Here is a 24175-nt window from a genome sequence, read left to right on the forward strand (position 1 = left end):
AGAGTCGTGACTTCTCCTACCCCTCAGTAGGAGATGTCAGTAGACAGCCTGTGATGTCAGTAGACAGCCTGGGAGGAATAGTAACAAGACACTCCAATCCATTTCAGCCAGTGAGAAATCAGTGGAGGCCTGCTAGGGAGCTGGAACTTTCATCCCTACCACTAGTAATGAGGAGCCCTCCTAGTGGGTGTCTAAGAGGCTGAGTAGAGAACTTAAACTATGGCTCCCACCTAGGAGTATTGAGGTGTCACCCTCTCTTTTTCTTCTGCTAGAGCAGTGTCAAAGGAAGTTGGCTAAAACAGAGTTTAAATAAGACTCAGATTCTTAAAACATAATATCCAAAATGTTTAGGATTCAATAGAAAATCATGCATCATACCAAAAACCAGGAAGATTTCAAACTAAGTGAAAAAAAGACAACAGATGCCAACACCGAGATGACAGGGGTGTTAGAATTATCTGACAAAGATTTTAATGCATCTATCATAAAAATATTTCAATGAACAATTACAAACACACTTGAAACAGATGAAAAAAGTTTCAGCAAAGAAGTAGAAAATCTCAGTAAAAAATACATATATATAAAGAAGAAACAAATGGAAATTTTAGAAGTGAGAAATACAATAACCAAAATTTTTTAAAAGTCAAACTTGGCTGGGCGTGGTGGCTCATGCCTGTAATCTCAGCACTTTGAGAGGCTGAGGTAGGCATATCACTAGGTCAGGAGATTGAGACCATCCTGGCCAACATGATGAAACCCCATCTCTACTAAAAATACCAAAATTAGCTGGGCATGGTGGCACGTGCCTGTAATCCCAGCTACTTGGGAGGCTGAGGCAGGAGAATCGCTTGAACCAGGGAGTCAGAGGTTGCAGTAGGCCGAGATCATGCCACTGCACTCCAGCCTGGCAACAGAGCAAGACTCTATTCAAAAAAAAAAAAAAAAAGTCTAACTTCTCAGTAGATGGACTCAACAGCAGAGTGGCAGAACAAAGGAAAGAATCAGTGAACATGAAAGTAGGACAATGAAACTACCCAATATGAAAACAACAAGTTTGAAAAAGAAATAAACAAAGCCTCAAGGACCTGTGGGATTCTAACAAAGGAACTAACATGCATGTTGTTGGAGTTCCAGAAGAAGAGAAAGAGGGTAGGGCTAAAGGAGTACTTGAAGAAATAATGGCCAAAAACTTCACAAATTCGGCAAAAGACATAAATCTATAGATTCAGAAACCCAAGAGAACATCAAAAAGGAGAAGCCCAAGGAAATCTACACCAAGACTCATTAAAATCATCTTTTGAAAACTAAAGATAAAAAAAATGTGGAAAGCAGCAAAATAGAAACACCCCCTAAACTATAGGGGAAAACAATTTGAAAGATGGTCTATTTGTCATTAAAAACCATGGAGGCCAGAGGGAAGTGGCACAACATTTTTCAAGTGCTGAAAGAATAATAAACCACTAATCCAGAATCCTACATTCAGTGGCAAAAGCGGTGCTAAACCAGTGCTGAGAGGGGAATTTATAAAACTAAATTCTTAATTAGAAAAGAGGAAAAGACTCAAATCAACAATTTAATCTCTCACTCAACAATTTAGAAAAATAGCAAAATAAACCCAAAACAATCAAAAGGAAAAAGATAATAAAGGTAAAAGCAGCAATCAATAAAAATGAAAACACATAATCAACAGAAAAAATCAATGAAACAAAGAGATAGCTCTTTTAAAAACCACTAAAATTGAGAAACTTCTGTCAAGACTGAAAAAGAAAAATTGAAGACAATGACAATACCAAGAATGAAGCAAGTGATACAGTATAGACCCTCCTGACATCAGACAGACAATATAGGAATACAACAAACAACTTCACACGCAAACATTTGATAAGTTACGTACATAAGATGTGAAATTCCTTATGAAATAAAATTTTATAAATGAATTCCTCTGAAAACATAAACTTAATACAACTCATCCAATATGAAATAATTTGAATAGCCCTGTAATTATTAAGAAAAGTGATTCTGTAACTTAAAAATCCCTGAAAAATAAATCTCCAAACCTAGTAGGTTTCACTGAAGAAATCAACTAAATGTTTAAAGAAAAAAATCACATCAATACTACATAACTTCTTCCAAAAAACAGAAGAGGAGAGAACAACTCCCAATTCATTATATAAAACTAGTATTACTCTGATACCAAAACTAGACAAAGAGTATAAAACGAAGAAAAAAGTAAACTATATAAAATAGCTGTAACACAAAACCTCTTAACAAAATATTAGCCAATAAAATTCAGCTATATATATAAAAAGAGTTACCATGGCCACGTGGGGTTTATTACTGGGACTCAGGCTGATTAAATCTTCAAAAATCCACTTATGTAATGATGATATTAACAGTCTAAAAAAAGAAAATCACATGATTATACTACTGATTCAGTAAAACCATTGGAGAAAATACAATACACATTCATGATAAAAACACTTAGAAAAAATAAGAACAAAGGGTAACTTTCTCAACTTGATAAAGAGCATCTATTAAAAACTTGCAACTTAAATTATACTTATTGGTGAAAGACTAAATGATTTTCCTTTAAGACTGGGAACAAGGCAAAAACGTCCTCTCTTACCACTCTTATTCAACATAATTCTGAAAGTTCTGGCCAATATAAAGATAAGAAAAGCAAATAAAAAACAAATATTGGAAAGGAAGTGACAAAATTGTCTCTCTATTTGTAGATGACATGATTGCTCATGTAGAAGTTCCCAAGGAATCTTCAAAATAAAAGTCTGGGAGGTATTGAGTTCAGCAAGGTCACAGAATACAAGATAAACATACAAATATCAATTGCATTTCTATATATTAACAATGAACAAATGGATGCTGAAATTTAAAATACAGTACAATTTATCTCAAAAATGAAATACTTATTTGTAAGTTTATCAAAACATGTACAGGACTTACATGTTTAAACTACACAAAACTGATGAAAGAAATCAAAGTGCTAAATAAATGGAGACACACTATGTTAATGGATTGGAAGACTCAAGTAAAGATGTCGATACCCTCCAAATTAATACACATGTTTAATACAATCAAAATCCTGGGAAAGCTTTTTATAGATATAAACACAATTAATTAAAAATTTATACAGAATGGCAAAAGAACTAGAATAGCTCAACAATTTTGAGAAAGAAGAATAAAGTGAGAAGAATCAAGACAACACAGCAATATAGCTATAGTAATTAAGACTGTGTGGTATTGACAGAGGGATCAACAAATAAATGGAGCCAGTTAGAGAACTCTGAAATAGACCCACACAAAAATGCCCAACTGATTTTTGACAAAGAGACAAAAGCAATTAAATGGGAGAAAGATAGCCTTTTATAATAAATGATGCTGAAGCAATTGGACATCTATTGCCAAAAACACAAAACAAAACAAAAATAAACCCCTAAACCATTGATCTAAAATTTTATATCTTATAGAAAAATTAACTGAAAATGGAGCATGGGCTTAAATGTAAAATATACAACTATAAAACTCTGGAAAAATCATGGAAGATCTGCAGAGCCTAGAGCTAGGATACAGTTCTAGGTGACACCAAAAGCATGATACAAAAAAAAGAGAAAAAAATGAGAAATTGAATGTCACCAATCTTAAAATGTTTTCTCCATGAAAGATCTTGTTTAAGAGGATAAAAAGACGCACTACAGCTTGGAAGAAAATATTTGCAAACCTCTTATCTGACAAAGGAATGGTATCCAGAATATTTCTAAAACTCTCAAAAATCAATAGTTAGGAAAACAACTCAAGTAGAAAGTAAGAAAAAGACATACAGATATACAGATGGCAAATGAACAAAATAAATAAGGTTTATCATTACCCACAAATTAAAACCACAATGAGCTAGCACTACACATCTATCAAAATGACTGAAATAAAAAATAGTGACAACACCAAATACTAGCGAGGATGTGGTAAAACTAGATCACTCATGCATTGATGATGGACGTGTAAAATGGTACAGCCACTCTGAAAACGTTTTTTTAACTGAATGTGAAGTCACCATATGACTGACCTATAAATTGTCTCTGGACATTTATTCCAGAGAAATGAAAACCTATATTCACACAAACACCTGTACAAAAATGTTTATATAAGCTTTATTTGTAATAGCCAAAAACTGGAAATAACACAGGTATCTTTCAGTGAGTGATTGGTTAAATAAAATGTGGTACCACTGTATCACAGGATTCTATTCAACAATAAAAAGAAATGAACTATTTTACTTATTTTTAATACATAATTTTTTTATAAATTTTTTTAAATTTACATTTTAGAGATGGGGTCTCACTATGTTGCCCTGGCTGTCCCAAACCCCTGAACTCAAGTAATCCATCTGCCTCAATCTCCCAAATTGCTGGGATTACAAGCATAAGCCACTTCACTTAAAAGAAATGAACTATTGATACTAGCCAATGACCTGGATGAATCTCCAGAGAATTAATCTGAATGGGAAAAAAAAATCTCAGAAGAATGCATACTGTATTACAAGTTGAGTATTCTTTATCTGAAATGTTTGGCAACTAAAGTGTTTCCAATTTCAGATTTTTTCACATTCTGAAATAGTTGCATTTACTTACTGGTTGAACATCCCAAATCAAAAAATTTGAAATCTGAAATGTTCTAATGTGATCTTTTATTGAACATCATGTTAGTGCTCAAAAAGTTCAGATTTGGGAGAATTTCAGAGTTTGTATTTTCAGATTTGGGATGCTCAGCCTATATTCTATTCATATAATATTCTTGAGATGAGAAAGTTATAGATATGGAGAACAGATTAGTGGTTTCTAGGTATTAAAGGAGGGGGAGAAGGTGGAAAGTAGATGTAACAATACAAAGACAGTATGAGGGATTGTTGGGGTGAGAGAAATGTATCTTGACTTTATCAATGTCAGTATCCTGTTTGTGATATTTTATTATAGTTTAGCAAGATGTTAACTTTAGGGGAAACTATGTAAAAGGTACATAATATCTCTCTGTATTATTCCTTTCAATTGCATGTGAATCTACAATTGTCTCAAAAACCCTTTAAAAGTTTGTTTTTATTGAAAAGTTAAACTAAAATATTAAAAAGAGAATCAGGATAGCCAAAACTGGAAATAACTCAAATATCCATCAACAGATGAGTGAAAAAGCAAATTGTATAGATCTTTACAATGGAATGCTATTTGCAACAAAAAGAAGCAATCTACTGACACACACAACATGGATGAATCTATGCTAGAAAAAGAAGCCAAACACAAATGAGTACATTGTATATTATCATTATTATAAAACAAATTCTAGACAGAAAAACTAACAGATACTGATAGAAAATAGATCAAGAGAATAGATTAATCAACTGTGGGGGCAGGGGAGATGATGGATGACTGCACAACTGCATAAGGGAATTCCTGGGCTGATGGACACATTTCGTATTATGGCTGCAGTGACTGTTACAGGTGTCTATCTACATTTGTCAGTGCTTATCAAACTATATATTTAATGTGACTGCATTTTATTGTATCTACATTATCCCTCAATAAAGTTGATTTTAAAGAAAGAAAATGATGAGTACAATTGAGAATTTAGAGCTGATATTGTGATTTGTTTTCCTTTGGTCAGAAGCTGTAGTGAGAGAGAAATGTGCCCAGGAATCCCTTTTGAGTAAAGTGGCAAGACTCAGGGCAAGAGACACTCAAGACAGGATATATTTGAAAGTGATGAGAAAGTAATGAGAAAAGTATCAGAAGTGATGAGTCCCTAAGGAGATTTGTTCAAAAGTCAAGAGTGAAAGGTAAGATCTTTGCAAATACACCAATTTCAAGGGCTAGTGAAGAAGTCCTGTGTTTTTCTAGGACCTCAGAGTGGAGAATAGTCTGAGAGAGGCTGAGGGCTAAAGCAGTTTTCCACGGGTAAGGAAGATGCAGGGAGGGCAGGGCAAGCACAAGGCCCAGTGATATGGATGTTCACAAGTGCAAGCAAATTAACTCATGGTGCTTGTGAGGATAGACAGTCAGGAGTGGAAATGGAAAAGCAAAGTCAAGGGTGCAGCTAACCCAGAGTGATGGGTCAAGAGGAAGCCAGACAGAGGGAACTAGCCAGTAGGGTGACTAAGGCCAAGGCCAAGGCAGCACACCAAAGGAGAAAGCTGACTCATGAGACACAATCGGACTAGATCATGAGAAAGCTCAGGAAGGTCAGAAAAGAGGGTGTTGTGACACAATCCATGGCACCATATCTGTCACAGCTCAGTGGTGACACTTTGGTTGAGATTGGACTGGTTCCTTTTATGAGTCCAGCATCAACCTCTCCCCAGCTTGACCAGTCAGTCTTACAGCAGGTAGGTAGTCTGCCCACTTTACTGGGCTGTTTTGCAAGCTGCTATCTGTCAATTTATAACTGGGTCTCCAGACCCTGGACTTTCATTATCAGATAGGACTCTGCACATCAAATGCCTGGAAGGTACAAAGAAAGGCTAGACTTTTTGTGTCCTTCTCCTGCCTGATTTTCCCTGCTCTCTCATTGCCAAGCCAACAGGAAGAGAAGTAATTGGATTACAATGCAGAAATTTAGATACAGAGGAACCCAGTTACCAGATGGGTAGTTCAAAATGGAAACTAAGTGTATGAATGAAGCAGAAACAAGCAGTCATACCATAAGATCAGAGTAAGTCTTGTCATATGAATGCTTAACAAATTGGGGGCCTATATTCTATAGTGTTTAAGACTCAGGCCCAATTAAATTCAAATCCAAACAGTTATTAACTATGAGAAATTGAGTAAGATACTTAACCTTTCTGAGCCTTGGTTTTCTCATCCCCCCCAAAATTAAAAAAAAATGGCATTGATCATACCTATCTCATTGGGTTCTTATGAGGCTATAAATGAGATTATTTGTGTAAAGCTCTTACTAAAACTGCCCGGCACTTACTAAGCACTCAATGAGTGGTCGTTAATGGTGAATACTGGAATGTGAGGATGGGAACCTAAGAAATGCCGTTGAGTAGAGGTTGCCTGAAGAGGTCAGTGGAATCAGCTGCAGTTACAGGGAAACTCGGGAGGTTTGTAGTAAAACTGAAAAGACTCAGCTGAGGAAACCAGGACCGAATGCCCAGAGAAACAAAGAAGGGAAGGGGAAAATGTGGTGTCTAAGCAACCCAGAAGGAAGTAGTGATCAGCAGGGTAAATGAGGAATGAGAGTATGCATAGAGGGAGACCAGGGTGGTGGACCTCACAATAAGATGATTAGACTGGAGGGGAAGGAAGCCAGAGGGCAGAGGTTCAAGAAGGAAGTATTAAAGAACACTGTGTTCTCAGGGACAGAGTACAAGAACCAGTTGCCCTGAAAGGCCAAATGGCAAAATGTATTGATTCTAAAAGTATGATGTTGCTTAGTGTCTGTTTATATTGTCATTGCTGTTCATGTCTCAAACCCTAAAAGAACAAGCAGCCCCTGGTTGCCAGGATGTATTACTCCTGCTACTTCCAAATCCAATTCTGGCAAGCAGTCATTCCCCATGGTATTCCTGTTAGCATTCATACAGCACTCATTAGGATTGAAATCTTTTCAGCCTTGTCAGATTCCATTATATGGCACAACAAATCTTAACTTGTAGATTGTAGTGTTTCTTTGTACATCAACTCAGTTTTAAAATCAACTGCTAAGAAGATTATTAATCTTTTTGTGCACTTATAGTAACGTCTTTCTCTGTAATAAGACAATTATCACTGTATTGGATGTCCAGCAGTTAAAAAAAATCCTCATTGTATATTTCACAAACATTTGAAATAACATTATAGATTTCTCCACTTATTTGCATATAAATTTACAAAGTATTTCAACTAGCTCATTGTCTTCTATATTTACTTCACATCAGAAATTTTCAACCATCTCTTTGTATCTGCCAGAAGAGCAAATAAATAAAAATAATGATAATTTTAAATGCCACAAATATCTAGAAATCTCAAAATTGCTTTCTTTGCACAATAACAAAACATTTGGAGTAAAATGATAGTTGATCATAATTATATGTAAGAGATAGTACTGTAAAACTACCTGATTATACCATTTGAACAATGTCAATTTCCCACAATGCATTTAACTTCATATTATTATACTTTTCAATATTACATAAAATTTAGTCTGCCTTTGTCATGAAAAGTGCCCTCCAGTAATTTTCTCTTTTCAATTGTTTTTTAAGGAATATTTGACAATGACTCTCAAAACACTTCATTGCAACCCAACAACAGCAGAACGTTTTGTTCAGTACAAATTGTATTATTAAAGCGAAACAACTGCAGTTTCCAAATCTCTAACCAATAAGAAAAGCTTAAATTGTATTTTTTAATTTTTTGCAATTATTTTTGATGTCATTCAGAAAAATCCGTCAAATTCTCTGAACACTAACGTTATCTGAGGAATTCTTTGACCTTTTGAGGGAATGAAATGTGTTTTCTTAAAAATTAAAAATTATACTAGGCATCTATTTGCCTAAAGATCTGTACATTTTTAACAATGATATCTGGAATTTTCTTTATTTTTCAGAATGATTCTCCTTTTAATAATTACAAATGAATGAATAATTTAATCTACATTATAAAGAAAGAAAAATTTTGTTTTTAAAACCAGAATATGAAGTACTATATTCCAAATCCCAAAATACATATTGAGTACATGTTAGTTCAGACATGATGGGATGAGAGTGGGCACCATTGTAAATATCAAGAAAAGATATTTAAGAAGCAGAATTAATAGGATTTATTGAATGTGCAGGGGATGAGGGAGAAGTCTAGGCCTCACAACTTCCAGATGTCTTGCTTGAACAATAAATGGGATGAACTGCAAGGCCATTCACGAGGTCTGGGAAAAAAGATGGAAATTGATGACTTTCTCTTTTGACTAATTGGGCCCAACGCTGAAACTCTAATAAATATAATTTTGCATTTTTCAGCTTACTCATTTGCCTTTACTTAAAAGTACCTGGATATAAATAGAGCAACATTTAACTATGCTGAAGAAATATTGTTTAGAGGGCAATTGAAACTGTCATTCAATTGCTCAATATAATTGCTGGAGTTATCTTGTTCAGAATTGTTCCACATATTCAATTTTGTCAAGCAAAGAAGTAGTATTTTATGCATGCAACAGATAGGTTTTGTGTGATGGTTATGTATTGGGCACTATTCTAAGAACTGGAGATAGAGGAGGGTTTGATGCAGACACAATTCCTGCTCTCAAAGTGTTTACACTCTGCTGGAGGAATACGAGTGATTATTAGAATTTAAATTATGAAAACAAATTAATATCAGATAGTGATAGTGCTGTGAAGAAAATAAAAGATAGTAAGGAACATAGTAAGCAGAAAATGACCTGCGTGGTGAAGAAAATGTGACATTATGCCTCTCTAAAGGGTTGGCATTTGCCCTGAGCCTTACACGATGAGGAGCAAGCTGTTTGGAGATCTGGCTGATCTGTCCTTCCAGACAGTAGACTCCAGATTTTCTATACAGCAGCAATATGGTTGGAAGAAGTTTGAGGGGACTTTTTTTAAGGTAACATTTGCAGAGAAAACACACTCCATTGATTTACAGTGTGTATTTATTTGAGGTGGGAGAAGATGATGTAAAATAGCAGGTAGCTGAGTGTACACCCTTCACATCCACAAAGTCATGCTTTGGACTACCAGTAGTTCCAAGCAGAGAGAATAGCACAAGTAAAGGCACCAGGCAGTGACTGTCTTGGCTGTCTCAGGGGCAGGCATAGGGCCAGAAGGGCTGGAACACAGTGAAGAAATAGAGAAATAGTAAGAGACGATCTCAAAAAGAGAGGGGAACCACCTCATGCCCAGCCTGGTAGACCATAGTAAAGGGATCTTAAACAGGATCCCCTTAAGGGGCCTTAAACAGGATACTGAAGGGGTGGGAGAGGGGAAAGGTTCTGTTTTATATGTTACATCATCATCTGATACAATTGCTATTAGTAATAGTCACTGATAAAAAAAAAAGTACATTTAAAGAGAAAGAAAAGGGAAAAATATTTGTTGTTATACTTCGAATGATTTTATGTTATATATTCACCTTCTTCAGACTGTATCTGTCAGAGATGCCACGTTACTGGACATCATTAGCACCTTCAAAATGTGAGGAAAGAGCTAGTGGTCTTTGGAAGAAAAAATAAAGTATTCTCTCAAAATGGCATTTGCTGACACTGAATGCTGTATTTTATGTTCTGAAGAGATGCTCTGCTTGTCACCTCCATGTTAATAGTACTCCAGATTTGGTGAACTCCTAATTAAAGATAACTAGAATAGTTAAAATAAGATAGAAAAACAAACTCTAATTGATGAAGGTATGTATTTGCCTGAAGACATCAGTTAATGCTTTTCCATTAATAGTACCAAATTTCTGATGATGTTGAAGTACTTTATTTGGGGCAGAGTAGGAATATTAAATCTTAAAATTGTTCCTTGACTTTTACAAATAAGGAGAAATCTATCATTTGCTTTAGCAATTTCTGACGTATGCAAATAGAAGTATGAATTGCCTAAGAATTTCAGGATGATTTTCTTACATTAAATTATAAATATAAGGAAAAATTTTTTTTATTTACAAGTTATAGTTTCGTTATTTAGGAAGTGAAAATGAGATCATTAAAAGCAAGAGTTTTTTCTCTCTTGAAAAACACAAACCTAAGAGCTGTTCAAGTTGAAAAAATTTGAGGGTAATGCCACATAGTTGAGTTAATTAATTGATTGACTCATTGATTGATTGATTGATTGATTCATTCATTCATTTGTTTATTCACTTTACAATTACACATCTACTGTTGTTTTGGATGATATCCAGAAGAAAACAACAAAATGATCATTAAATGGATGGTGTGTATAATCAAATTGTTTACAGTCTAGTTAATGAAGCAAAGCAGAAACATACACTGTTTTCAAGCATGAAAATTAATATAAGATAGCAGCAGAAGAGGTACCACAAGGCTGTACAAGTGTCTGAATGCCAGACAGCACTACAGATCATTCGGGTTAGGGGGAGGCTTAAAAAGGCCGAGTTCATTTGGTTGGGCTCCCTGCAGTCTGGACATTTTCAAAAAGTGTGCAGACAGGTTTCTTCAACAGTATATACTTCACTGAAGTCAGATTAGGGTTAAAGTTTACATCTGAAGAGCAGAAAATACAGAGGTCCCAAGTAAGTTTCACCATAACAGTTTCATAACCTTAAAAGGAAATGTTTTTCCTCCTAATCAAAAAGAACTTTGATTTATTCCATGCCCTATTATTTTATCTTTAGTGAAAAGACATTTTAAATTGCATACTTGTAAAGCTTCTGAAAGAATCCTTTCAGAAATCCATCATTAGTTTTCTCTCCTTAGCATGACTACATCCTCCCTCAATGTTCTTTGCTACAAACTCAGGAAGCACTCATAGGCAAGCATTAAAATTTATTTAAAAGAATTTTGAAAGCAATTTCTGACCAGTATGCTCATATAGAGGTATGAATTGCCTAAGATTGCCTTGATGGTTTCCTTATAAGTAATTGAGAAAATATAAGAGAAAATTAATTCTAAGATGCAGAATTTTGTAGCTATAAATTTATCGTAACATTGTAATTTGGGCTTTTTTTCTCTTCTTTTTTCATTTCTCCTTTCTCTTTTCCCTTCCCCTTCCCCTGCTTCTTCTTTCTGAATAATTTAGTCCTAAAGCCATTTGGTGGAACAGAGCGAGGTAGGCATTCCTGCAGCCTGAGTGAGGTGGAGTGGCCTAGTACAGGGTGCCTGAGCCCTGGTGGGTTGAGGGGCATCTGGTAGGTTTAGGTGGGCAGCCTGGCATGAGGTGTCAGAGCCTAAGGAGGGGGAGGAGGCGTCCATAGAGATGGTTGTCTCTGCATGGCCCAATCAAGGACAATATAAACATACAAATAAATAATGATGATAGTGAAGAACTATAACCCACTGAACACTATAGGAAATCATGAATCCATTCAGATACAGAAAAATTAATAAATTGAAAGTTGATAAAGAATGGAATAGAAACATAGTTTCAAAGTACCAGCCACAAAATCGATTACAAAAGGGAAAACTAACTTTACAGTGGAAGAGTTTTGCAGACTCTCCCTTATTTCAGTGATCAAAGTGTGCTTTAGTAATGGAATTAATCAAAATTGTGTGATACCTGAGGATCAACAACACAGCATCACTCCTGTGATATTCCTGCCAAAGATGCACAGCTCAAATCTAATTATGAAGGAACACTGGACAAATGCAAATTGAAAACATTCTACAAAACAGCTGGCCTTTATATTGCAAAAATGCCAAGGTCATGATAGTCAAAGAGAGACTGAGGGGGCTGTTATCATCGAAGGAAACTAAAGAAACCTGACAAATGTATAATGTGATTCTAAGCTGGATCCTTTTGTTAGAAAGGTCATTATTGGCACAATTGGTGAAATTTAAATGGAGTTCTGAGGAGTAAATGGTACTGATGTATTTGTGGTAATTTATTACTTTTTTTGTAATTTCTTGATTTTAATGATCGTAGTGTGGCTGTTTAGAAAAATGTCCTTGTTGGTAAGAAATACACCCCATACTATCCTAGGGTAATGGGGAGCAGGTTGGTAACTTGTTCTCAAATGGCTCAGGAAAACAGAAGTTTATTATACAGTTACTTCCGAGTTTTCTATTTGTGATTATTTTAAAAATTATAATTTTGAATCTGCTTTTGCTTTTGATTATGCAAATTGTTACTCTAAATATATTGATATTTATATAATCAAATTAGATAATCCAAGTACCATTGTAAAGCATTTTGTCTGATCACCTGACAAATGATGACAGTACAAACTTATATTGGAGTTTCATTTGTATTCAGATTATCATTTTGCACATACTTTCTCCATTTTATAAAAGGGAAAAATGACTTGGTGATCAAGTGCTGTGTTAAATAGTAAACAGGATAATTTATTTAGTATTTAAATTTATTTTCAGTATTGAAGTCTAAAACGTGATTTTTTTCAGATAGCAGCAGAATAATAGATGCACTCTTGTTATTCAAAAATAGTAAGATTTACTCATTACAGAAAGCAGAGGAGATAAGAGATACATAGTGCAACTTTGACTAATTTACTGCTCAATCCAATGTTACAAATTGCAAAATTATGCAATTTCTGCTGTAACTTCAAACGTATTCTTGGTTATTTAAGAAAAAATAGAAATTTAATTAAATCAGACCCTTGATGAAATTTCCTACCCAAATATATTTGAATCGGAATTTTAGCCCCCAAATCAGAGGCAATATTAACTAACATTTATAAAGTGCTTACATGTGAGAGTCTTTTTCTGTAGCTGGAGTGATACATACATACATGCCTACATGCATATATACATGTTTCATAATAATGTAATGTTCAAAACATCATGTGTTAGATACTATTATCATAATGCCCGTTTTACAAATAAGTAAACTGAAGTCTAATAGGTTGCAGAAAGTCATACAAGTTATTAAGTGAAAGGTACACATTGTTAAGTGAAAGTGTACCCGGAGTGTCCATGCTCCTGCATCTCTTTACTAACCAGCTTTCTGAGGTAGGTAAGGCTGTCTTTAGATAGTACTTGCTTGGGGTAAGTGCTCTGGAGCCAGGTACCTGAGTTAGAATCCCAGCTCTGCCACTTCTTATTATTAACCCAGTGCAAACTTTCCAAGCTTTAGTTCACTTAACTGCAAAATGGAGAGGATAAACATTATGTGAGTACTACCAAACCTTAGTACTACTAAACGTTATATGAGTAAATTCATGTAAAGCCCTTAGAAAGGCCCTTTGCATGTAGGACTCAATAAAAGCTATGAAAACAGTATGAACAACTCTGCATGTGGGTGCTTATATATTTGTAATATATATATGAAACAACTATTTTTTTAACAAAAGATTTCATAACTGACTTTTATAAGTTTATGCAAATGCAGGAAATTATGCTTTTTATTTCTATGATGAGCTCATTCCTGCACTTTGCCTCCATAGCTGGAAAAATAATTTGATCTTTAAAAATAAAATGACAAGGGAAGCTGCTGGACTGGCTGGTCTCCATTTGCTCCTCCAGATCCATTCGCTTCTGTTCTGTGCCTTGTTACGCTGTAGAAGGTTGACTTCTACTTTATCCAGCCCCAACTCTTCCCTGCCCTCTTGTTTCTGTTGGGTTTGTCCAATGGGAAGCACTGCTAGGAGATAGGAGAGTAGGAGGGTAAAAGGATCAAAGTTTTTTTCTGCTCATTCCCTCCCTCCCAGTTCAAGTGTTGGCTGTGAATGTATTCCTCCATGGAAGGGACAGCCTCCTCAAAAGGCCAAGACTCTTACTTTGTTCCAAAAACCTTTCTCCTTTCTTCTTTTAGTTTAGAACTGTTAAAACCGTCTAGCTAGGCCGGGCGCGGTGACTCACGCCTGTAATCCCAGCACTTTGGGAGGCCGAGGTGGGTGGATCAAGAGGTCAGGAGATCGAGACCACGGTGAAACCCCGTCTCTACTAAAAATACAAAAAATTAGCCGGGCGCGATGGCAGGTGCCTGTAGTCCCAGGTACTCGGGAGGCTGAGGCAGGAGAACAGCGTGAACCCGGGAGGCGGAGCTTGCAGTGAGCCGAGATCGCGCCACTGCACTCCAGCCTGGGCGACAGAGCGAGACTCTGTCTCAAAAAACAAAACAAAAACAAAAACAAACAAACAAAAAAACCGTCTAGTCTGTTCCTAGTGCCTGAGGAAGGGTGCTTCATGATCTCTTGTTAGATCCCTTGTCTTTTTATTAAATCTATTCAATGATTTTTTTTTCTTTTATGGGTTTTGACTGGTCCAGATGCCTTTAGTTTACTTAATTTTTTTTCTAATTTGTTAGTACTCTTAAGGCTCACCTTAACTCACCTTAAATTGTACTGTTTTTAAGTTACATATTTTAGATGATAATATACCTATTTAGAATCATTTTTAAAAATAAACTGGAAATTATCCTAATGTCCAGATGGTTTAACCTCTGCTCCAATATGTAAATTCTGTGTATTGTAAGAGGTTTTTAAAATTATAATTATATAATTTATTAGTACCACTCAAGAGTGGGGCTGGTTACTAACTAAAGATCAATTCTAAATCAGAATTTCAGAAACATAGGCAAAGCCTTGAAATGAATGTATAGCAAAATCTTTTGCCCTGTCATGAAGTTTTGTTTTGTTTGTTTTGTTTTTAAAGAACTGGTTCCCTCATAATTGTTGGCACTGTTATCAATGGCATATAACTATAATCTCATATATCACTGTAGCCGTATGAAATCTCATATATCTTAATAATCTCATTTTATTATAAGTAACTATCATAGTAGACTCTTGGGTATTCTGCCATCTAAAAATGTAGCTTGGAAAATAGCAGTGGCTAAGCATTTTTGGTTTTAAGGGATGATAAAGTGAAAGACTACCTTTTTCCCTCTATCCTGAAGCCAAGAAGCTGAATTATTTATTAGTATGCTACAAAAGTAAGTCCAATGCACTGAACTAAGGATATGATATGAAGCCCAAGTATATCTCCCGTAGAAATGTGACTCATAAAAATAAATGGTCTTACTTCCAGTACAGGATATTTAACAATATCTCCAAAGAGAGAGCAGAGCTACAATATTATTATAAAGACTACATTACCACTTCAGCTGAGGTCTTGCCCAACCCTTGCCATTCTATATCTTTACCTAAAATGGATAGAAAACAAAGTATCTTTCAAACAGTAACTAGAAGGGCAAAAGAAACTTGGTTCAGCTATGCTAAGAAGAATCATGTATGTACTCACATGATATCAACAACAAAAAAGCCTGAATAGAACTGCTCAATTATGAGAAATGTGAATGGAAATACCATGCAAATATACAAGCATATCACAGTAAAATAAAATAAAATATGCAAGAAAGAAGAAGAAATTAAGAAAAAAATGTAAATTTCAAAAGAAGGATAAATATCCCAATACAGACGAAAACATGCTTCAAAGCGTAAGAAAATTCATCACAATGTCACCTTAAAGAATAATCTAATAAGAACTTGAATTCAAGAACTCCAAGATAGCATGATGAACAATAAAAATCGGGGCAGTTATAGATTTAAAAAAACAAAAGAAGGCTATAAGCATAATCACAGAAATAAAAAAGGTAAAGTAGACAATAGACTTCACTAAAAATTGACACACATACACACAATAGGGAATGGTTTTCACCTAAAGGAAATGGTGACTGGCTACTGAATGGTAAAATTTGAGATGATTTTTAAATATTTATATCGTTTTCACTTTTCTAACATTTAAATGGTTTGTGGTAAACATGTTTAAGTTTTACAAGTAAAAGACTGATTTACCTAAAAAGTTAGGTGGTATATTATAGCAGACATTGTTAGTGCCCCACCCACATCCCTCCAGCCCTTCTGTGGGCTCCAGCTGACTCTTAACCCCAAGATTCTCATTTCTTTGCTCAGGCTCCCTGGCACCCCGCCCCACTCTTGGAAATCTGCTGTACCCCACTACACACTGACAATGGTCCAGAAATGCTGGAAGGTTAACACCCACCCCAGCAGCCTTAAATCCACCTGCCTTGAACTTCAGGTGGGAAGTTTCTCCGTGAGATTAACTCCAGTTACCCACCCCCAGTTTCATGGGCCCACCACCATGCTTATGTCCCCGGATTATCTCAAATTATTTGCATTCAAGTCCTTGTCTTGGAATATGCTTTTAGAAAAATTAATATATACATCATATAAAAATAATACAATATAGTAATGAAAATAAACACTAAATTTTTGAAAGTTTGTCAAAACAATTTTGGGCAATTAATATGATTATTTTATACTTTTTGTTCACTTTAGGGTTTTAAATTTTTCAATTATAAAGAAAAAAATTTATAAATAAAAAGTAAAGCAAAAGATATAAACTAAAGTAAAACATTGAAACAAACATTGTCGGTGTAAAATAATAACCAATTTCTATACCTAACCAGCACTAAGTTGCCAGTACTAAGTTGCAAGCCGTTTCCCTTGACAATGTCAATTTTACATGATGAGTCTGGAGGTCCATACCATTCACTATTATTCTCAGGTCGGTATTTTCTTCCCTAGTTCCCTCTCTTTCCCTAACAATTGTTTTGATCCTGTTAATCTTTTGGAATTACACTGTCACATCGTTGTACTATCCCATCTAATTTTGTGCCTAGACAGTACATTGTATATATCAGAAAAGTCTGTTTTCCAAAAAATAACCAATTTATATAAAAATCATAAAGTATGAGGCTGATAAAAACTCATTAACACTATTTATTGCAATTTAATAATTTTATAAATTATATCCAGAAACATAATGGAATCCATTCAAGGTCAAGGAGCTAGTTAAAAACGTGAAAATTGTCAGAATTAAAATGGAGTCAATTGTGATAAAAATTCTGACAGATGGAGCTCGGGAAAGCAATGAAGAAAGGGTTCCCATTTACGAATGCCTGACAACAGGAATTGTCAGAAAAGACTGCAAAGCCACAACCTTGCACAAAGGCCATTGCAACCTTACACAAAAAAATACTTCTGCGAGGATATCTGCCCAGCAACTGCCTATCTAACTTCAAACTGGTGCCATCCTTACTATTGATCCTTGTAACTAGGAATAATTATCTCAAAATAATTGTGTACTCCTCTTCATTTTTCTTTAAAAACCTTTGCCTTTCTTTACCCTCCTGAATAAGCACATAGTTTACTACAGTATGTGTATTCCCATTGCAGTACCCATGCTGAATAAATATCGTTTTCTTTTAGAGTGCTTATTATTTAGATTAATAAAAGCAACGAGGACCAGAACCAAATAAGGTCTCCTTAATTTTAGCCCAATTATTTTCAAAGTAACTCCTCATTCCAAATCCCCTTCTCAACCTACTTCCCTATTCAAATGCTTGACAGACATTGATGTGAGGGTGACAGCAAACAGGCAGGCAACACAGAAAAGGCAGTAAGAGACAGAAGCAATAGATAGAGCTTAAAATGGTAAAGCTCATGATCACTTACTCAGGATTCAATATGATTCACTGATTTCTACAGAAGGGACATGGGTGCGTCTGACGGATTGAACGGGAACATTGATGCAATGAGTAGCAAGTCTGAACAGGGCTGAACCAAATCCATCCATCCATTATCTGACCAGTTTCTCTTCTAGGTTAAGGGTTAGTTCCAGTCTTTGCCACAACTCCTCTTCCTCTTTTCCAGAAAGTCAAAGCTCTACGGTGAAGAAGAAAAATACACCACTGAAACTTTCAGATGCCTTGAGACAAGATACTTCTTCCAGAATTCTAGTATCATTCCAAGGCTGGACTCTTCAGAAGTGATTGCCTGCAAATTTAGGATGTGAAAACAAAATCACAGTTCAAGGTTAGTATTTCTGAAGGATAAAGAAAAGCAAAACATTAAAATATCTCCAACTAATGCACTATTGTCTGTTTTGGTATACTTTCATGTTTTTTAAAAAAGAGAAGTAAAAAGAAAGAAAAATAAAATCATTTTTATTATATGATATTCAAGGTCAAACGAAGTCACAAGAGTTCATATACGGAAAGGTACCACATGTGGCATATTATGTCTTTTTATATTTTGCTGCCTGTCACAATCTTCTAAAGCTAAACTTTAAAATTAAAGTTCTCATGTCATGAATTCTTTTTGCAAATTGTTGAATTATGTATTGTGTACACAACACAGTGCTGATCAGTATGGGTAATTTAGAGATGGGTAAAATGCTATCCTTGCAAACAAGTTTATAATCTATTTGGTGAAAAATATAATTAGCATTACAAAAAATCAAAATAATTAAATGCTATTTGAGATTGCCCAGGGTTGTTGGGGGAGGGATGAATAGGTACAGCACAGTGAATTTTTAGAGTATTGAAAATACTCTGTGTGATGCTATGGATACATGTCATTATACATTTGTCTAAACCAACAGTGTGTATAACACCAAGAGTGAACCCTAATGTAAACAATGGACTTTGGGTAATTATGATGTGCCAATGTAGATTTATCAGTGGTAACAAATGCACCAATTTGGTGGGGGATGTTAATCATGGGAGATGCTACATATATGTGGGGGCAAGAGGCATGTGGAAAATCTCTGTAACTTTTCAATTCGGTGGCGAAACTAAAACTGCTCCAAAAAGTAAAGTCTGAAGAAAAGAAAGATATAATGAATACATGCCTATTTGCTTGATATGGGGTATGTATGTATGTGGGCGTAGGCTGTATACCCTTTTTACTTTTTGAATTTTATACTATATAAATTTATTAGTAAAAATAAAACATACCAAGAAAGTGAGGGAGAAGGAAAAAAAGGAAAAAATAAATAAAAATAAATTTTAAAATGCGACTTTAAAGATTAGCTTTATTAATAAACTCAATCCTTCATGCTGGAGTGAGCCACACCATCTGATGGCACACAACGCATGGTGTCTGTTTTCTTTGTGTTTCTCTTGAGTTTGTTTGAATGCTTTGTTTTAAAATTCCAGTCTTCACTTGACTGTGTTGCCAGAATTAAGGGAAGTATTGAAAAATCTATATCCTCAGCCCACAATATTAAAAGGAGAGGATTCCTTTGACATCCCCACACTGTTGGCTGTATCTGTAGGAGACACTTGAGAGAAAGGTGAATGAATGAAGACCAGACCTGAGAACACTCCAATCCATGTTTACACCCTCCAGTGGAATTTTCCTCATCTTGAGAAAGCTGTGTTTGCTTTTAATGAAGCAACTACAGATATTTCTATTTTTAGAAAAATGCATAGTGTGAGTACAGAGGAAGAAGTGATTACTTCTAATTGAAGAGTAGAGTAAGGAAGGCTTTTTAAGGGATTCAAAGTTTGAGCTCAGGCTTGAAGAATTTCCACACTGAGGATGTGGGAAGGACAGTCCAGGCTGAGGTGGCAGCACCAGCTAAGGCCCAGGGGTATCAAAAGGACCAATTGAGGAATACCCCAAATGCCATTAAGGCTGACGCTGATGTTTCTAGTCTGGATAAATAGGGAGAATAATGTGCTATTCACTAGGATTGGGACAAATGATGAATTTTTGTTTGAGGAATTATGAGTTGGGGAAATTTCAGTAGTGTATTAGAGCCAGCATGAATATCTCCCCCAACTCTGCATTCAGTGCTGTTAAGTTAGCAGCTTGAAACAGGCCATGATGAGAGTACTTACAATATATAAATTGGCAAATGCTACAGAACATCACTGGTTGGAGTGATGGTGGAACACCTCTATGACATTTGTCAGTAGGATCAGGGACTTAGGAAACAAGACAGGGATAAAGATAGGACCTTGTATTCATCTCTAAAGAAATGACTAAAGATGTAAAGAATTTTAGATTGAGAAAGATTGACTTTGAAATTGGGAGAGATTGCATTATGAGAAATGGAATAGAAACCAGACAGATTTCTTAAGAGATATTTACTTTAAAAGGGTCAATAAAGAAGGAGTCTATAGAAGAGACAGAAGAATTATGGAAGTAGGAGACACATTGGCATAGGTTAACTTATCAAGGATAAAAGACGAAAGTGTTAGTGGTGCAGAACTAATAGCCATCATCATCATCATCACAGCCCACATTTATTTCACAATTATTACCTGCCAAGGAATATACCATATATTTTATAAATTATCTAATTTAAATTTCAAATATCATAAGACGTAAATACTATTATGCTTATTTGACATAGAAGGAAACTAAAGCTTAAATTGTTTAAGTAGCCTGTGCAAAAAGAAATAGCTGATAACTGGCATAGCTGAGATGCAGACTAAGCTTTGTATCAGCCCAAACTTTATGATCTTAGAAACCAACTCAAAATTATTTCAGAGATCATTCAATTGTAACAGACCACTGAAACCTCACATAGTTTTACTGTAGTAGTCCATTCTCATGCTGCTGATGAAGACATACCTGGGACTGGATAATTTATAAAGGAAAGAGGTTTGATAAACTCACAGTTCCACATGGCTGGGGAGGCCTCACAATCATTGAGGAAGGCAAAGGAAGAGCAAAGGCACATTTACATGGTGGCAGGAAAGAGAGCATGTGCAGGGGGACTGCCCTTTTATAAAACCATCAGATCTCGTGAGACTTATTCACTATCACAAGAACAGCATGGGAAAGACCCTACCCCCTTGATTCAATTACCTCCCACTGGGTCCCTCCCATGACACATGGGGATTATTATAATTCGAGGTGAGATTTGGGTGGAGACACAGAGCCAAACCATATCATTCTGCCCCTGGCCCCTCCCAAATCTCATATCCCTTTCACATTTCAAAACACAATCTTTCCTTCCCAACAGTCCCCCAAAGTCTTAACTCCTTTCAGCATTAACTCAAAAGTCCACAGTCCAAAGTCTCATCTGAGATAAGGCAAGTCCCTTCTGCCTACGAGCCTGTAAACAAGTTAGTTACTTTCTAGATACAATGGGGGTGCAGGCATTGGGTAAATATACCTATTCCAAATGGGAGAAATGGCCAAAACAAAGGGGCTCTAGGCCCCATGTAAGTCCTCAATCCAATACAGTAGTCGTTAAACCTTAAAGTTCCAAAATGATCTCCTTTGACTCCATGTCTCACATCCAGGTCACACTGATGCAAGAGGTGGGTTCCCATGGTCTTGGGCAGCTCCACCCTTCTGGCTTTGCAGGGTACACCTCCCTTCCTGGGTGCTTTCATGGGCTGGCACTGTCTGTGGCTTTTCCAGGTGCATGGTGCAAGCCGTCAGTGGATCTTCTATTTTGGGGTCTGGAGAAAGGTGGACCTCTTCTCACAGCTCCACTAGGCAGAGCCCCAGTGGGGACTCTGTGTGGGGGCTCCAATCTCACAGTTCCCTTCCACACTGCTCTTGTAGAGGTTTTCCATGAGGGCACTGCCCCCAGAGCAGACTTCTGCCTGAACATCCAGACATTCCCATATATCCTCTAAAATCTAGCTGGAGGTCCCCAGACCTGAATTCTTGACTTCTGTTCACCCACAGGCCCAACACCCTTTGTAAGTCACCAAGGCTTGGGGTTTGCACCCTCTGAAACAATGGCCTGAGCTGTATGTTGGACCTTCTTAGTCATGGCTGGAGCTGAAACAGCTGGGATGCAGGTTCCCATGTTCAGAGGCTGCATAGAGCAGGGGGGACCTGGGCCTGGCCCATGAAACCATTTTTCCTTCCTAGACCTCCAGGCTTATGATGGGAAGGGCTGCCATGAAGGTCTCTGACATGCCCTGGAGACATTTTCCCCATTGTCTTGGTGATGAGCATTTGGTTCCTTGTTATTTACTGCAAATTTCTGCAGCCAGCTTGAATGTCTCCCCAGAAAATGGGTTTTTCTTTTCTACTGCATTGTCAGGCTGCAAATTTTTCAAACTTTTGTGCTCTGTCACCTCTTGAATGCTATGCCACTAAGAAATTTCTTCCACCAGATACCCCAAATCATCTCCCTCAAGTTCAAAGTTCCACAGATCTCTAGGGCAGGGGCAAAATGCTGTCAGTCTCTTTGCATAGCAAGAGTGACCTTTACTCCAGTTTCCAACAAGTTCCTCATCTCCATCTGAGACCACCTCAGCCTGGACTTCATTGTCCATATCACTATCATCATTTTGACCATTCAACAAGTTTCTAGGAAGTTCCAAACTTTCCCACATCTTCCTGTCCTCTTTTGAGACCTCCAAACTGTTCCAATCTCTGTCGGTTACCCAGTTCCAAAGACACTTCCACATTTTCTGGTATCTTTACAGCAGCACCCCACTCTTCCAGTACAAATTTACTGTTTTAGTCCATTCTCATGCTGCTAATAAGGACATACCCAAGACTGGGTAATTTATAAAGGAAAGAGGTTTAATACATCTCCTAATTACCTCACATGGCTGAGGAGGCCTCATGATCACAGCAGAAGATGAAGGAAGAGCAAAGGCGTGTCTTATGTGGCAACAGGCAAGAGGGCCTGTGCAGGGGAACTGCCCTCTTATGAAAGCATCAGATCTTTTGAGACGTATTCACTATCATGAGAACAGCACAGGAAAAACCTGTCCCCATGATTCAATTACCTCCCACTAGGTCCCTCCCATGACACATGGGAATTATTACAATTGAAGGTGAGATTTGGGTGGGGACACAGAGCCAAACCATATCATTTACTTCCTGATTTTGGCCATTTCTATGATCACTAATAAAGGATATGGTAGGAAAGCACAAAACAGAGAAGCAGTTGCATCTTTATTTTTAGTTTGCAGTTCTGACCAAAAATAAATTAAGAACTTGGAAACAGAGATGACTTATATAAAACAAGCTTTTAAAGTTTTCTATAAACATTAATTATCCAGGGTATAGTTTCCCAGTTGTCAAAGCTAATTAAAAATTTGGATAGTATCCAATGCTTTATTTACAGCAGTCTTTAACATTCTTCATCTGACTGGCTTTATAGTGTCATAGAAACTACCAAGTAAGTTAGCTTAACTTAGTCATCACCACTTTTAAGAGTGAAAATGTTACAAACATAAAGAAAAACTTCTTAGTGAATAAGTAGTTATGGAAAAAAGTTGGTATCTTAATAAGTTAATTGAATGATTAGCTATGGTGCTCCTTTTGAAAGAGAAGAGCTTTCCTGAAATATTAATATTTTAAAACTTATACCATATAAGATTTTTGTTATATTACTATAAAACTTCAACCTATTACAACCTTTTCTCCTGCATTTGTTGCCCACATGTTGGCCTCTAGTTACATGTGACATAAGACAAATCTATAAAAAGTAAGACTTTTGTAGTTCTTACCATGTGATAGGCACTATTCTAAGAGCTTTACATATATTAAATACTTTACTGCAACATTCTTATAAGTAAGGTACTTTTATTACCCTCATTTTACAGATGGAAAAAAAGAGGCATAATTAAGTAATTAGACCAAGATTTCAGAAGGGATTCAAACCCAGGCAGTCTTCTGGTTACATACAAAAACTCTTTTATAAGATGAAGCTTATTAATATAATAGCTTATATATAGATAGGTAAATCTGATTTTACAATATTCAAGTGATCCATATTCTAATGAATTTTAATTTGTAAACATAGCTAAAGTCAT

This window comes from Hylobates moloch, unplaced genomic scaffold (assembly GCF_009828535.3).
Source record: "Hylobates moloch isolate HMO894 unplaced genomic scaffold, HMol_V3 SCAFFOLD_13, whole genome shotgun sequence".
NCBI lineage: Eukaryota > Metazoa > Chordata > Mammalia > Primates > Hylobatidae > Hylobates > Hylobates moloch.